Here is a 17517-nt window from a genome sequence, read left to right on the forward strand (position 1 = left end):
AAAATCAAGGAAATTGAAGAGTAAAGATTACCAGGGGTCAATACCATGGTATCAGCCCACAATATTGAGTGAAGTAATGACTATTTGATCCCGTCCAAGAATACCATGGTTCCTAAGCAGTTTTAGTCCGAGGTATTGTGAAAGGCCAAAAACTATACAAGGAGGAGAAGATCATAAGGCCATGGTGTGCAAGTGAAATGGGTTTCTTAGGAATACTTCTATTCGAAGTATATTTTATGTTGTAGGGGCTATGTTTGTGATTTGATCTGAAATATTTTGTGCACCTTGAATTCAATGTTGGATTAGGATCATGAGACCTGAAATGAATTTTCATTGAATGATCTGATATTGGTTGGGCTAGATCTGACTGCATACACCTATTTTATTCTTTAAATGTCATGATCTAGGTTTGTCTGAAGTCTAAAATAGCAGCGAAGTTGTGAATTGATATTTGTAGATCTATACGTTGGTTCACCTCAATAAAAGCGCGTAGACATGCAAGTTTGACTCTTCCAAGTAGCGTATATAAAGGAAAATCCTATTCTTCAGAAATGACTGATCGATCTGATTAGTTATGCTATTTAATTGTTGTTTGTCAATGAAGTCTTCTTAGATCTGAATGTAAAACTGAATGCATAAGGAGTTTGGTGTCTGATTGATTCATTATCTAAGTGAGAATGGTTATCTCTACTACTACCTATGTAAAGCCCTGTAAATTGACAGTACATGTTCAGTATATTTTTGGTTGATACAGACTTGATTCAAAAGTTTTATGTTTCAATAGTTTTGAAGGTATACATAGGTTTGGTTAATGGAAGTAGTGTATACACGCAGGTTGGGTTCAGTAAAGTAGCGTATACATTCTACTGCATGATTTTTGTGGTTATAGTTGGTTCTAAATGACGATGGAGGTGTCTGGGTTCAACATAGTGTTTTGGTGGCAGTGATATGACTGATCATATTAACTGATTATTGGTTGATGCAGCTTGGAAGTCTGGATGGGTCTAGTATGGAAATTTGATGAAACGAGGCCTTCATTTGTATTTTTGTGTACAAGGAGCATCCAGTCTGAAAATTTATGAAAAGTGGTCCCTGGAGGAAGAGAGAAGGTCGTAGCCTTCTGTAGGCTAGCACATACGTACTAGTAAACACATTGGCTAGTACAATAGCTAGGGGGTTGTAGCTCCCTTCCGGTAGAAGCTAGAAAATAAGAGAAGGTTGTAGCCTTCTGCAGGTGGATGCCTACATACTGGTATGAGTCTGCACCAGTACAAGACTGTAAATAGATTATTCTTTATATTAAAAGAAGACAGAGACAATAACAGAAGGTAGTTTTTCTCCCGCATTGGGTTTCTACCTTAAATCTTGGTGTTCATGTGTGTTTCTTATGTGTAATGGTTCACTATGTTATTACTACACATGGTTACTATTTAATGTTTAATAAAGTACTGATGCACTGATTAAAGATCAACATATGATGAATTAACTGAATCATAAGTTCACTGGATATACACTGGTTGCCTTAAGATCAGTTACGTGCACACACGAGTTCCCTTCATTGAAGTAGCATATATAAATCTAATTATGGAAATGAAAAGGTTATTGATTTGTAAATACTGATTCACCCCCCCCCCCCCCCAAGTATTATTCCAAACAATTGGTATCAAAGCAGGTCCTTTGGAAAAAGATTGATCGCTTGAAGGAGATCCGTAGTAACAATGGGAAAGAAGAAAAAAAAGAAAGGACCTAAAAATAAGAAGACATCTCAAAGGAACTATGATAGTGGGAGAGAGGATTGCCCATTGTGTGGAAGTAACTCTTCAGATTGAAAATCACCTCAGAATGAAGATGAACAAGCAAAATAATTATCAGCTACGAATTTGTTGTCCTATGGTGATACATTTCTCTATTCATTTGAATATAATGAATGTGATGGTGAAAAAAACTGAATTTTCTCTTATGGGTGAAAGAGAAAGAAATCAAAGAGAGGCAGAATTTAAAAGGCTCACAGACGCAATTAGAGATCAAAAATATCTAATTGATAAAATGGAATGTGCCTACAAAGAAGAAGTTACCAGATTAAAATCTCAGTTGGAGGAAGGAAACAAAGTAAGGAAGCAATACAAAGAAATGGATGATCAATGTCAAAGGCTACAATATGAACTGAAATCATTGAGAAATGAAGTAAATGAGAAGGATACAACAATCAAGAAACTTATAGAAAGATCCAGTTGCTATAAAAGTCTTCAAGCTGAGATAGTCTCTCTAAAAGAAGATCCTGAAAATTCAAATAAGAAGAAAGAAGAACTACCTCAAGAAGATCAAGAACAAGAAAATGAGATTCTCAAGTTAAAACAACTAGTGGAAGAAGGAAGAAAATATGAAGAAATCATGAAGAAGCAGTATCTTGAAATGGAAGAGAAATATCAAGTAGAGGTAAATTTCCTAAAAGATAAATTAGAAGAAAATGATAAACTTTTACGATTTCAAGATAGTACTAAGCTTTTGGATGATATTCTTAGTAGTCAAAGGTCTCCTGCCATTAAATATGGCCTTTGTTTTCATGGAATGGTTAAAGGTGAATCTAGCTCACAAACTGAAGCAAGGAACTCTAATGAAAAACCTGAAATAAGAGGTCAAACCCATCAACAACCAAGGAAATAAAGTCTTCAAAGAAAATCATTTGCTCCTAACTATGGAAGTGATAATAGGTTCTTTCCTCCGATGAATAATTTTGAATGTTTTATATGTCATAATTTTGGACATGTTGCAACCAGATGCAGAAGTAGAATGGTTCAAGCAAATAACCGTCACAGAGAAAGATCTTCAGCTTCCAGGTACTTTAAGGGATAGTTTTTTTCTTGCAATATGTTTGGTCACAAAGCCATTGACTGTTATAGAGGGAATATGAAACATATAAGATGTTATTCTTGTAACAACTTTGGGCATATAACAAAGAATGCAGGAGAAAATTTCGGCCAACATACCAGAAAGAGAAAACATCATCACACTCCAAGGTATGGAAGAAGAAGGAAGTACAATAAGAAATATGTGGCATAGCTCAATATACAGACATAACAAACTCAGGAGGAACTGAAAGTATGAAATTTCCATGTTCTAATTCTCATATGTAGTTACCATGAAGATAAGTCGCGTCTATACATGAGTTTGAAGCTGCTCAGTCGCGTATATGTTGGTCTGATGAAGAAGAAATGGGACAGACTTAGAAAAGTGATCTGATATGGTTTAGACAACTATCAATTATATTTTCTATCTTGATGATTGATGACTACATTCTGTGGATGTTATTTAGAAGCGATTTTGATCCTCATATGTTGTTGATGACTTGATGTATATCTGATTGATGATGATGCCTTGATGATTCTTACTGATATTTGCAATGATCAGATCTGGTAGTGAACAGTTGGCATAGGTTTAGGGGGAGAATATGCTATGCTTCTAATAATGCATTGTTGGCATTATGTTTAGAAGTCTTTGGTACCTAATGATTCTTATCAATGGTGATGATGATTATGTTGCTGAAGTATTTAAATGATACATCATGCTATGCTATGGTTATGAGTTTCCTATGATAAAGTCTCAGATGATACTTGTATTGCTTGGGGTTACATAGTTGTTATTCAAATCAGATTTATGGATGATTATGGATGACTATTTTGATGATGCATATAGTACATATGGTATGTTTCTTACATAGTGATCTTCATAAGGACAAGGAGAAGAACAAAGCTTGAGTACACAACTTCATGATGATAAGAGTCACTCATTTCTTTTATGCTACTGTCATCATGCCTTCAAAGATGCATAAAGTTCATATGGTGTAGTTATGGTGCATGATTCCCATAGTTCTTGGCTCTCACATGATATATTGGTTGAGGATTGTTGCTCTTGATGGTATGTGCATTTATGAGAAGCTAGATACATATTGCTATCTCTATGATGGATACATGGATGATTACTTAAGTTGCATATTGGTAAATATTGTTGGTTGGCCAAGAAAATGGTGTTATTGCAGGTTTCTTGAAGACAGATCTATTTGAAGACATGGTTATTTGGAGACATGGCTTACTTAGTCACATAATGATGATGAATTCTTAATTTATGATGATAGGTTTGATTATCATGGTTGATGCTTATCAGATGTGGATATTGGAAAAATCCCTAGTGAAGATACATGGTTGATATATTGAGGGTTCTTGTGGAAATATCATGCAGTTCTTGATGATGATGTTGTGATCATAAATCATGACTATGGTGTTTTCACATGCATATGATATGATGTGAATAATTTTGTGTTACTGCTTGGAGATATGACATATGCTTAGTTGGTTCATGGAAGGTTATGATAAGGCTCTTTCTACTAAGGAAATGGAGCAAGTTGATCTTGATGAGATCAAGAGGATGAGTTGATATCTATATGCAACATACTTTGTCACAGGTTGATGATATTTACATTGTCATATCTTGGGAACTGATGATTGACATAGACAAGTTGCTGGTTTGGATGTTGCTGACAGATGCTTATGGTTTTAGATATTTATATCATTTGTTGCATAAGTCATATAAAGATCTAGGGTGTGATATGACTCCTTCTGTCATGGTTTATGTTTGAATGGGTCCTATTGGACATATGATGTAATATTTGATATATTTCAGTCATGTATAAACAATTGGTATATCCCCACTTAGTTGGGTGGATGAGTCAAATGTGGTGTATCCCCACTTGGTTGGGTGATTGATGTATGTATGAGTCATTGGTCTTAGGGAGGTCATACTCACTTAGTTGAGTTATAGAGTCTTGTTATTCTTTTGAAGCATATCTCTATAGACTCTTCATGTTCTCAGGGGGAGCATGGACAACATAATGTATATCAAAGGGGGAGAGCATCTTGGTCCACCCTTTGCCCTTGATGTCAAAGGGGGAGAGTATTTTGGTGTTTCTTGTTATCTCTAACAATTTCTACAGCTTGCAGTAATCAACACCAACATGGTTGTGATCAAGTCCAAAGGGGGAGATTATTGCCATTATGATACAAGTGTTTTGCTTGATGGAAACTCAAGTCTCACAGGTTAGTTCAATCTTTATAAAAGGAAACTCTCAGTGTAATAGGTATATACAGAGGTAACAGGGAATTGGTACAAAAGAACAGGAAGATGGAACTAAGGTCTACTGATCAAAATAAAGAAGTTGAAGGAGAAGGATGGTGTAAAGTAGTTTAATATGTATACGCAGGTCCACTTAGTCAAAACAACATATACATGTTGGTTCATAGAACAAAAAGAGTGTATACGTATACCCACTTTCACAAGAGGAAAAGCGCGTATATGTTGGAAAATCAAGGAAATTCAAGAGTAAAGAATACCAGGGGTCAATACCATGGTATTAGCCCACAATATTGAGCGGAGTAATGACTATTTTATCCCATCCAAGAATACCATGGGTCCTAAGTGGTTTTGGTCTGAGGTATTGAGAAAGGCCAAAAACTATATAAGGAGGATAAGATCATAAGGTCATGGCGTGCAAGTGAAGAGGGTTTCTCAGGAATACTTCTATCAGAAGTATATTTTATGTTACAGGGGCTACGTTTGTGATTTGATCTGAAATATTTTGTGCAACTTGAATTCAATTATGGATCAGGATCAGGAGGCCTAAAATGAATTATCATTGAGTGATCTGATATTGGTTGGGATAAATCTGATTGTGTACACCTATTTTATTCTTTAAATGTCATGATCTAGGTTTGTCTGAAGTCTGAAGTAGTAGTGAAATTCATATCTATACACTGGTTTGCCTCGGTAAAAGTGCATATACATGCAGGTTCAACTCTTCCAAGTAGCGTATACAAAGGAAAAGCCTATTCTTCAAAAATGACTGATCTATTTGATTAATTCTGCTATTTTATTGTTATCTATTAATGAAGTCTTCTTGGATCTAAATGTAAAACTGAATGCATAAGGAGTTTGGTGTCTGATTGATTGATTGTCTATGTGAGAAGGGTTATCTCCGCTACTGCCTATGTAAAGCCCTGTAAATTGACAGTAGATATTTAGTATATTTATGGTTGATACAGACTTGATTTAGAAGTTTTATGTTTTAGTAGTTTTGAAGTTATACACAGGTTTGGTTAAAGGAAGTAGAGTATACACGTAGGTTTGGTTTAGTAAAGTAGCATATACATTCTAATGCATTGTTTTTGATGTTACAGATGGTTCTGAATGATGATGTATGTTTCTGGGTTCATCGCAGTGTTCTGGTGACAGTGATTTGGTTGATCAGATTAACTGATTATTGGTTGATGCAGTTTGGATGTTCTGATGGGTCTAGTATGAAAATTTCATGAAACGAGGCCTTCATTTGTATTTTTGTGTACCAGGAGCATCCAATCTGAAAATTTATGAAATGAGGTCCCTGTAGGAAGAGAGAAGGTCATAGCCTTCTGTAGGCCAGTGCTTACGTACTAGTAAACACATATGCTAGTACAAGAGCTAGGGGGTTGTAGCTCCCTTCTAGTAGAAGATGGAAAATGAGAGAAGGTGCCTACATACTAGTATGAGTCTGCACCAGTACAAGATTGTAAATGGATTATTCTTTATATTAAAAGAATACAGAGAAAATAGCAGCAGGTGGTTTTTCTCCTGCATTGGGTTTCCACCTTAAATCTTGGTGTTTATGTGTGTTTCTTATGTCTGATTGTTTATTCTATTATTACTGCACATGGTTACATGTGTTCCCTTCACTGAAGTAGCATATATAAATCTGATTATGGAAATGAAAAACTTATTGATTTTTAAATACCGATTCATCCCCACCCCCCTCTTAGTATTATTCCCAACAGAATGATGTTCTTCTTTTCATAAAATTCAAAATGAATATTTCACATAAAGCACTTTAATGAAAATTTTCACAATTCTGAACAAACAAGCATCGATCAAATCCAAAGCATGATAAATGAAACTAAAAGCAACTTCTTCCATGAATCGAACAAACCAAACACATAAATTCTTCAATCAACAAACTGAGCAATGTAATCTATTCTCGAAAAGAGAAAAGAGACACTCGAAATAAGAGAACAAACAAGACTCTTTCACTCATTCAATTGAAAATGAAGCAATGAAGATTTTGTGACTGAAAAATGGATTAAATGAAGCAACAAATCAAAAACTTGACACAATGATTAAACAAACAAATGAACGGTAATTGACCTAGATGCCCTAGGATCACAAAAACCATCCAAAAAACTCAAAAAATCAAGCAATGAAACTTCAATCCAATCAATCAATCAAACCTAGCAAACAAGGCATCCTAGTCACTTCTGCACGGAAGAAGAGAGTCTAAGGGTCAAGACACAATGGCACTGGAATGGGAGAAAATATAATTTTTCTTAACTCATAAACTGACATGATTTTTTGGCTAAAACTAGCACTGAAAAGGGGTCCAGTGTGACTGTCAGGCTAAAACTGGTGCTGATCGGTGCGACTGTTTGGCTAAAACTAGCTCAGATCGGGGATCAGCGTGACTGTTTGGCTGAAACTAGCACTGATCGAGGGATTCAAACAAAAAATTAAAAATAACTTCACATTGGGCCAAACTTAACACATCGGAGGGTGGGCTAGTGTCTGTATGCCTTCAAAAAGGTCAATACAGATCTAGAAGACCATAAATAAACAAATTAGGCACACAAGTAGAAAAAATAGAGTGTTGAAAAGGAGATGTATTTCTCCAGTGGAGTCGTCAATTTGTGGTGTAGGAATATCCTCTCTGTGGACAGAGATGATCCCTCTAGACCAAGAGAATGGGTCTAGCCACAAAAAAGACAATCTAATGTAAATTTCCTTATATTAGAATCGAATAAGAGGGCCTACTGCTTATAACGCTAATCCATTTGATGGTGATCTTGCTTCCTTGCTCAACTTCCTTTCGTTCCTTTCGTTCAAGTACCTGAAACAAACATGCAAGAAACAACAGCAAACATGATAGTATAAAATTGAATCCAATCTACTTAAAAGTTCAAGGAGTTCTAAGATATCAAATGTAATATTACACCAGATATAGGAAATAAACCATTAGTTGTATTAAAATAAACTTCAAAGATAAATACAACCGAAGCCTTGATGTTGGAGATCTCCTTTGCGGTATCCAAGTCCCACTACATGGCTTTTCAACACTCTTTTCCTCCTTTAGCTTGACATGAAATGGCTTCCAAGATCTAACTCTCTCTCCTCATGCTTTAGCTACCAAAGACTAGTCTTTTGTCATCTAAGACTAATCTTCTCTATCAAAAGCTAAAGATTTCAGAATTTTGCAGTTGGTTCTATCTTTCCACCACTTTCACTATATGTTGTATTGTAACCAAAAAGGGTAAGAGGAAGTGGTTTATATAGGGAGAGGAAGATAAGAATGAGATCCACTCAAGTAGGAAGAAGGTCTTCTCTCCTTGGGAAGGTCCACTTTTAAGGGGGAAAGACCTTATATGGAGTTCTTGACCCTTATCCAACCAAAAGAACATCCAGCACATTGCCACTAGAGGTTTCTAGATGTGAAAATTTATTTCCTTTTATAAAAATAGTCCAGAAGTAGACCAATGGGGGTATTGGGATAACAGTAGTGCTGATTGGCGTGGGTCATAATGAAACTCTACGATTGGTGTAGGTGAGACACTGGGAAAGAGCGTTGATCTTAAAAACAAGGTTTTAAGAAGGATTCTCTGGAAATTTTTTGAAGGGAGTGGGGACTACTTTCTTCAAACTTCAAGGGATGCAAGAACATAGGTTTCATGGTGAAAGTCTAACATAGTAGTCACTACTATGGTTCTCCAGGATCAAGAAGAGGGAGTGACAGGAGAGTAACAAATTATTGTGTAACAACCTCCCAAGTATTCCTAGAATTTTTTTTTATGTCATATCTGAGATCCAACATAGTATCCTTAATTTGGTATCCCATTATTTGAGCATCGACACAAAACTCCCTCCCAATTGTACACTTGTTGCGGTAAAATTTCCTAATGTGGCGTACTAGTAAATTCACATAAATAGGATTCTCTAAAAGTTCCTCATCTTTTACAACATTTTTTAGGTTCTTTTTCAACTAACCATATAGCTATTTGTCACCCAAAATTTTAAAAAAAAAATTGAACCACTACAAAACAAGTTGTGATGTTCCTTGAAAGGAATGAGAACTATCCACTTACCTTCTCTACTGATTTATGGATTTAGGACTAGAATAAGAGATTAATTGTTTAAATAAAGAACATCCTTATAATATTCCTTTTGTTTGTGGGGATCATATGGTTTTCTTAAAATAACAGGTTATTCAGGCACATCTTTATCAGCTCCAATTCATTTATTTCTTTTCTTAATTATATTAATATTAGGATGCATAATTGGTTCTAGTTACCTTATTTATGCATTGATCAATTTAGCTCCTCTTTTCTTATTGTGCTCCTACCATCGAGTGATTAAGTTAGGGAAATATTCTATTGCATGAGCATTCACTTGACAATGTGAACACAATGGGATTTTGGGTAAAGGAAAGCCTCAAGAAACATGGCCTTCTTGGTCACAATTATAATTGTAGACATGAACTCTTCCTCTAGTCCTTCCTCCTTTGTATCTTCCAACTCCTCTTCCTTGAGGGGACTTTCTCACCCAAAAATAAATATGATCTAATCAATCATCCATAACATCTAAGTTCTACACCAGTCATAATGGTAAGTGGGAGACCCACAAAAATCACAAAACATGTTAGGGTACATTTGAATATTTTTGTAATACAAGACAAAGTCAAGGAGAATGGCCATATGTATAGAAAATTTCACAATATTCGTTATAATACATACCTTGTTGAGTTGGAAATGCATTGTACTAGGTATGTACCTGGAAAGGAACACTTGATGAGACTTGCACAACCCCTCCAAAAGGTTCTGTACGAGAAGGAGGTAGTCATAGTGGTACATTAGAAGGTCCTATATTATGTATCCTTGGGTGCTCTGTAGCATGATTCCCCTTAGTATGATAGATAGTGCACCAAACTTGTGGCTGAATGGGTTTTTTTGTATTCATGTCCTTGACCATTTTAGTTAAAACAACAATTTTATGCCGTAGACTAATTATAATAGGATCACCAAAAGCATAAATTTCTCTAAAATCATTGGGATATATTTCCATTTATTAGAATATTCATGGTTTGATGTAATGCATCCTGTATAATATCAATCTTCTATTGCTTTAAAGGGATCCCGATCAAAGAAAACATGAATTTAGTGAACCATTTCTTCTAATGGTGTGGATGAATAGGATAATCCGACTTCCCAACAACAACTTTGAATCATTGCATACACTACCATGCAGTTTCACTTTCTTGCTGCTTAATATGGCACAACTCAACCAAGGTTTATTGGTCAGTAAGAGGTTGTTTAAATTCCTTAATAAATTATTTTCTAACCATATCCATAGGTGGATCTTCAACTGTCACTGACCATTTAATAAACCATATAAAATCTCTATTTCTTAATGTGGTCTAAAAATCATTTACTTTAGAGTAATTTGGAGTTTTTCGAGCTCTTTAGATAGATCCACACAATTACCAATGTTGTTCTGCATCTTCATCTCCTCGGTTTGAAAAATTAGGATATTGAGTAAATTATCCAACTACATTTCCAATGATTGGAGTATGACCAAGTGGAACTAAGATAAATTCTCTTGAACTAGGTTGTGAACAATTGATGAAATGTGACTAATTATTACTACTAGAACTACTAGTTGAATATACCTTATGAACATTATGTAATTTCATAGCCTCAATTAACATGGAAATGAAACTATTGAGGTTTTGATAGGGTACAAGGGTAATGACATGGAGAGATCCAACTATGGTGCTACCTTGCAGACTTCTACTTGCTAAGGAAGAATCACCCTCATAAATGAATCTTCTCATAGCAAAGTGAATCTCCTCATCTGTAGGAGTATTTTGATTACACATCAAGATCCTATAATTTGGAGTTTGGGTTCCCTTTGATTCATTATGGGCTTCAACATCATTACCTTGATTTCCTAACTCATCTACTCTAGCTCCCTCTCTTATGCTAGAGTTTAATCCTCCTGTCACTGCTTCATTTTGAAACTCTAGGTTGCTCATCTCTCATCTCTGCAACTTTGGACTGCTCACCACTTCACCTATTTGTGCTTTCATAGGAAAATTTGGCTAGTTATGGTTTTTGGGTAAGCATTGTTTCCTGGTTGGTGGGGGATGGGGACATTATAAGATGGTATCAGAGCCCAGGTTGGAGTACTAGGCTTGTATGGGCGAACAAATTGTATAAGGGAAAAATATAGGTATACAAATTGTTCAATATAATGTTGGTGACTATCTTTATTATAGAAACCCAATGTTTTACCACAGGGTACCAACAAATTGCCCATTGTAGTCTGCCATATTGCCATCATATTCGATCTTCCACAAAGGAGGAAAGTCTCACCCAAGGAATGCTAAGAATTTTATAGGATGCTTGGGATTTTAGATGGAGCTAGAATTTGTTACATCAATTAAAATATGCATCATTAGCATTTATAGATAAATTAAATAATGCTTGTGAAAGAGATAAAGTACACATCATATAAAATTTATCACAAATCTCATTTTTTTTAAGACACCACATAAACAAGCATGAATCCATACATAAAAAACTGTATAATTCCATGCAATGGCATCCTTTTATTATTAGAAATCCTAATAAAAAGTACATCTATATATTTGCATTAGTTCCACTAGATATGTTAGTTACCAATCCCAAAACCCTTTACAAGCAAAGGATTAGGACATAATACAACGTAATTACAGTAGGAAAGGATGAATCCTAATTTTGACAACATAACTACCTTATTTTACTATTTCTCTTCCTTTCACAACTTACTCTACATGTCTATATATAATTTTGGCACATTGAACTTGTTTTCACTTTCTTTCTAGAGTCAACTCTAATGATGTTGACAAGATCCATGCTTGCTTGGTCCACATTTGTTTGATTCCTTCAAATTTAATAGTTTGATCCTTCTTTAAATGCAGACATGAAAAATTCCAACAAAAATGCTTGGTCCTGCAACTTGATGGTTCATTTTTTTTCGTTGTTATCTTTTGACCAAATAAAACAAAATATTTTTTAGCTTGTGCTACTTGTTCTCTGCAACAATATTCTGATCAAAATTTACCCTTGAAAATGAAGGACCCAACAGTCCCCAACCATAGTCTATTGACTTATCGTCGAGTCAATTTTTTACTTTCTCACTTGGTCCTTTGGTTACTCAATTGATGTTGATCCTTCCTTCACCTTCTCGGATGTTTCTCCTTCAAATGAAGGATTTAATTCCATATTAACATTGAAAAGTCTACAGACAAAACAGGTATAGTCATCGAAACGATATTTTTATGTTCTCATAAAAGTATAAGTCTTATTAAGAAAGTGTTGGATTATCTCAACATCTAGATGTTCAGGTCAGGAAATAATCAAGGAATTCCATTAACAATAGGCATCTATATTTATATTGAATATCTAAAAGTATTTGTCCTGGATAGTAAGCTTGAGATCACAAGTCACATATTTTTCTTTGTGGGACTCATCTTCCAGTGTAGTAATTTGGGAATCCTTCTAAGTGATCTCCTAAAAAATTATGTTATGGTAAGCTATATCAATAATAAAGATACCCTCAGCCATAAACCTTTTAAATTCTTCCTGGAGCTTGTAAAATTGTTGATTATGATTGGTGAGAAGGCCTAACCAATATTGTACTTGCTTGAACATATTGTTGAAGCGTGGTGTGGAAAGTGATGCCTTAATCTATCACCTAATAAATATTATGAATGTACTTGATCATAGGGTCTATAATTTTTTCCCGTAACACAGTAATAGTACCTTACAAATATTTATTTTTAGTAGCGAGAATAGTCCAAGCATCTTTGAGTAGCTCTAAACAGTGAATAGGCTCATGACTTATGATATCTTTGAGAAACATAGGGATAACATATGAAGCTTTTGGCCATATCTAAATGATATTGGCTTCGAATTCAATAACTTCTTTCTCAACTTTTTTATTCTATTTGCTAAAGTACATCTCTTTCCTTTGTGACTTGTGCAAGCTATTGCTATAGTGTAGCCTGGTCCTCTAGGATTTTACTGATAATATATTTTTGTTTCTCCTAGACTTGAGTGAGCTTAGATCACTTTAGGTCTACTGACATTCATTTGTTCTTCCAAGTATAGAGAATAATCTTGAATAAATTGAAATAGATGGCTAGATGACTAATTCTTAAAGTCCCATGGAGACAATGTATCAACTAAAGGTGTCTTGGTCTACAAAGGTTGACTACTTGCAATTGAAATGATTAAACAATCCTACTCTTATTGGTTTGTAGGAACATGCTATCCTCTCTAAAGAGATGCCTAACATATTTATGGTTCCTTGGCATTTGATGGCACTAGTGGGAGAAGTAGAAGATTGGGAGGGGTTAAAGAACTAGTAGCATGCAAAGGATAAATTACAATAGGATCATCAATGGAATGTGTGGAAGGGGCATTAGAGTTAGGATATGGAGGATCATCATTTTGCGATGAAGAAACGATTTATGGATGGCTTGTGGAGGGAATGGTATTTTGCAGAAATTCCTCCTCAATGAGGGTAGGTATAACATTGATAAAGCATTCATCATCATCCACATCAATGAGCTTTTAGACACTACAAGAGAAGGAATATAGGGTTAGAGGAAACTATAAGAGGATCTGCAATAGTTTCCTCGAGAAGAAAAAGAGGCCAAAATGGATTTTATTGTAATGGGACTACATTAGGGAATAAGGTAGTGGTAGATGGTACAATTGTGGTAGGAATGGATGAAGATCCAAAAGGAAAAATGATACAAGAATGAAAATTTTTAATAAGGGGTTGATGATCTTCAAGATCAGAGGTGGAATATGAAGGGGAATTTTGGCATTTGCAAGATGAAGAGGATGCAAAAAATGGGAGATTTAACCATGTGATGCCACTAAAATCATAATAAATTCTATCTAACCATTGGAGCTGTTGAACATCAAAAAAACTCATTACCTCCTTGTGTAGATCCTCCTCTAATAAATAATAGGGTAACGACCAGTTGAAAAACTTGTCTTTATTGACGTCTTTAGGGTGGACATAATAATTTTCATGGTCAATGCTAAACCAAATTTGATAGGCATCCCTATCGAGTAAAGTTTGTGGCACTCACATAATCTAAGTATCTTGAATCATTTGGTCATACCATGTGTTAGAAGCAGATTCATTGAAATATATGTTGGTGGAGTTTGAGCAGCTTCTCTAGGGTTCAAAATTGAGAGCTATGGCATAATTGTTATTAGGGCCATTAAGTACATGACCGACCAAATATTTATAATTAAGCATGGCAATAGAAACAATTAAACAGGCATAGATAAAATAAATCCCTTGTTGATAGTATTCCTCACGAACATTAAAGAACTCATCCAACAAGAACTTACACTAGTTGAGCCATTCTCCCTCAATACAAAACTCAACAATAGAATTAACATCCAAAGTGCACCCATCTTTATTATAGTGTCTAGTGACTTTAATTGTGATAAGATGACAAGAGAATTTTATTTTCTCATGATTAATGAGATCAATAACAATTCCATGACCTAAATGTTTGGTGCCATAATTTTGATACCAATTTGCTAAGCCAGCCTTCTTACTATACTTATCCCCTACCTAAAACATTGTTGAGATGTCATGCCCTTCCATTGACAATCTCGTTAAATTTTAAATGTCATGCAAATGAATGGGTACTCGTTTTCAAGTCATAGAGAGCCATTGTGGAATCTACTAATGAGAAATTTGGTACATCTTGCAATCTCATTGGTGGTGCCAAACATAGGAAATTCACACAACATTAGTAAAGTAGAATCAAATAGCTTCTAAAAGGTGGGCTTATCTTTAGGAGCAATGTTACCAGACATCATAGGTCTAATATTTAGGTAAAATTTAGGTTTCAAGGCTGAAAAAAAAAATCACCATATACAAAAGTGTTGTTTACAAACATATTTATTTATTTTCCTTATAGATCGTCCAGGGGCTGAACATGAAAGTAAAATATCTCAAACTAGATTGTGGCTTTGAGAGGTCAAACCATGGCTAGATATCTATAGAAATAAGGTGGTAGCAGAAATGAGGAACATGAGACTTAGACATAGACACCAAGGCAAGAATACTCAAAAGACTCAAAGAAAAATAATGGCGAATAGAAAAATATGTTTGGCACTTATAGACTCGTGGAGGAATTACTGATATTAAAATTACCAATGTGGTCATTGAATGAGGTAGGTGAAGTTAAATGGATAAAATAAAATTTGAATTGGGGAGTTAATTTGATAGACACACATATTCCAAGACAGGATGTTGTTGTTGAGAAAAATGTTGTGACAGACTCAAGACAATATGTAGTGTGTTGAGGGAACTGACTTTCTTCGAGCGTCCACCATGCCACCAATGTGATTAACAACAACAACCACATGTAGTGGAACACCTTGCCCTCATCCTAGGATTCTTTGCATTCCTCCAAAAATTTGTGACCAAAGAGACTACTAGCGCCGAAACTTCATTAGTGAGACACTTCCTCATGATTTTTCCAGCCAAGATTTTTGCAGCGAACTGCACTACGCCATCTGACATCTTGGGCTTCTCTACATTCCTCCAAATTTTTTTGACATAGGTACTGAGCCCAATTGTATTGGAATCCTTTGGCGCACTACACAACCAAAGAGACTACTAGCGTCAGAACTTCGTTGGTGCAACACTTCCTCATGATTTTGCCAACTAAGATTTTTAAAGTGAACTACAATACGCCATTGAGATGGAACTTATTGCATAGCCACGTGACTTCTGCATCAACTTGAAGTCACTCTTCATTTGATCTAGCAATTTATTCTCCTATGACTTTCCTACAAAAGCCTCTGCAAGGTCCACTCCTTAATACAACAACAAAGTTATTCTGTGGATTAGCATATTAGTGATCGCGATGGTCCCTCCCAACCAAAGGCACCCATCATGCACTAACATCAAAATTTGATGCACATAGACTTTGTTTATATCATTGTGCCTAAAGTGTGGAACCCACAACATATTAAATAGCCCCGCACACCCAACTTCGACTACCCATTTCATCGACTCAAGTCGCGTGATGTATGACTCTTCATAGTATACCTTCTTCACGTACTTTCTCAGCTCCAACTATGGGAACTTCGCGTGGTCCTGCAAGTCCCAATCCTCCATTTTCAAGTACAGTATCTGGGCCATCAAATTTCCTTCAAACGACTCATTCTCCAACAGAAAAGGTGTGGATACCATGAAATTCACTGAATTCAGGTCTTTAGGCACTTTAGCCATGGATTTTCCTGGCAGTATATATGATGGTAGTTGAGTTATTGGCTCAACCTCCTCTGCATCGATCTCCTCAACACCTTCGGCTAGTTCTTCCTCATCTAAGTCTAGGGGCTCCATCGACTGCCTCGATCGGTCCATCTTTCCATTCTGTCGGATATCTGTCAAATTTTTGCGTGGCAATTGCCACACTATTGCTTACAAAGGTTTCTTCTGCTTCTTATCTCCCGTCATTGAAGTAGATGGAATAGGCCTTGGAAACCTAGGTGTTGTAATATGCAACCATGTAGGTACAGGTTGGGTTAGCTTTGGGTTAGGTTGAGCTACAGCCATTCTCTCAATGAATAATTTGTGCTACAAGTTAGATAAATTTGCGAATCCCGACTATGAAATTTGCTCCTTAATTCTTTCCCAATCCTTATCATACATATATCACTTCTCTTGACACAAACAAAATTCCAACAACTTAAGGAAAATTCTTAGGAAGAAAAGTGTTCGAATGTGGAGCAACATGTCATATTTAGAGTTGAATTTGAATTCAAATCCATCCATTCCCCCCAAATTTCTGTCATTAATGCATCTTTGGTAGTAGATTTCCAAAGATATGCTCCATAAATTCTCCCCTCCCCATCCCTTTAACAAAACAATCATCATCCAATCGACTACAATGCTTCCAACGATCACTTTTTGGCCCAGATGCGTGAGACCCACCATCCTAATGCAGCTCCTTCATCACAAATCTCCTCTGCGTCTTCCCTTGATTTGTTGCATAGCACATTCACTTCACTCAATTGTCCTTCTGGCAATGTAGTTTATAGTCCTGCACTTCCTTGCAATTACCTGGAGTACTAAGACTATCATGCATCTAGATAGTTATTGCGTAGGGGTGGGATCACCCCTATACAACTTTAATTGACTCCCATTGACTTTTCCTAGAAAGAGATCCCTATTCAGCTTTGTGAGCTGAACTGCGCCTCCATCCATAATCTCCTTAATAACATATGGCCCCAGCCAGTGCATTTGCAACTTCCCCGGAAACTTCGTGAACTTACTATCATACAACAATACCAAATATTCGTTCTT

This window comes from Pinus tabuliformis, chromosome 4_1 (assembly GCF_031772625.1).
Source record: "Pinus tabuliformis cultivar Carrire ecotype Pingquan chromosome 4_1, CPIR1, whole genome shotgun sequence".
Taxonomy (NCBI): Eukaryota; Viridiplantae; Streptophyta; class Pinopsida; order Pinales; family Pinaceae; genus Pinus; species Pinus tabuliformis.